A 761-nucleotide genomic window follows, 5' to 3' on the forward strand; every position below is an offset into this window, starting at 1 on the left:
GATGCTGAAAATTCAGCTTTGCCATAACAGAAATAAATTACATTTAAAAATATATTAAAATAGAAAACATTTACTTTAAATTGTAATAATATTACTGTTTCTGCTTTATTTTTGATTGGTTCTTCCAAAAATATTAAATATTATTGACCCCAAATGTTTGAACTGTAGTGTGTGTGTGTGTGTGTTTGTGTGTGTGTGATGATGATGATGATGATCTTCAGTTATCCAAGAATTGCCCTTTTCTTGTCTTGTGCTAGAATATGCTCAGGTGATAAAAATGCTGGGAAATGGACGGCTAGAGGCCATGTGCTTTGATGGGGTCAAGCGGCTCTGCCACATTTGAGGAAAACTCCGGAAAAAGGTATGATAATGTTGATTATAACCCTCATCTGTAGGTTTATGGATCTGAATGACTGTCATATTTCTATGGCTGTATGTTATTGATCATTTGATATAATTTCACTCCTTTTATCTCTCTTATTTCTGCTTGTCTAGATGACATCCTTTTTTTTTTTTTTGACTTTTTTTCTCGCCCAAGTAATAAACAGATTGTCATTCTCCTTTAGGTTTGGATCAACACATCTGACATAATCCTTGTTGGTTTTAGAGATTATCAGGTAGGATTTTTTACTAATTTATCAATTGTTGTTTTTTTTATTTTAAATTAAAAGTTTTTGAATTTTTGAATGTGTTTGACAGGATACCAAAGCAGATGTCATTTTAAAGTACAATGCAGATGAGGCCCGCAGTCTTAAAGCCTA

General features: G+C 32.3%; 1 pseudogene; it reads left to right on the forward strand.

The window, feature by feature from the left end:
• The first annotated feature begins 214 nt into the window (after window positions 1–214).
• Window positions 215–756, forward strand: LOC107682433 (eukaryotic translation initiation factor 1A, X-chromosomal-like; annotated as a pseudogene).
• Window positions 757–761: the final 5 nt, after the last annotated feature.

The sequence above is a fragment of the Sinocyclocheilus anshuiensis genome, unplaced genomic scaffold (genome assembly GCF_001515605.1).
Source record: "Sinocyclocheilus anshuiensis isolate Anshui unplaced genomic scaffold, SAMN03320099.WGS_v1.1 C32193179, whole genome shotgun sequence".
NCBI classification, from domain to species: domain Eukaryota; kingdom Metazoa; phylum Chordata; class Actinopteri; order Cypriniformes; family Cyprinidae; genus Sinocyclocheilus; species Sinocyclocheilus anshuiensis.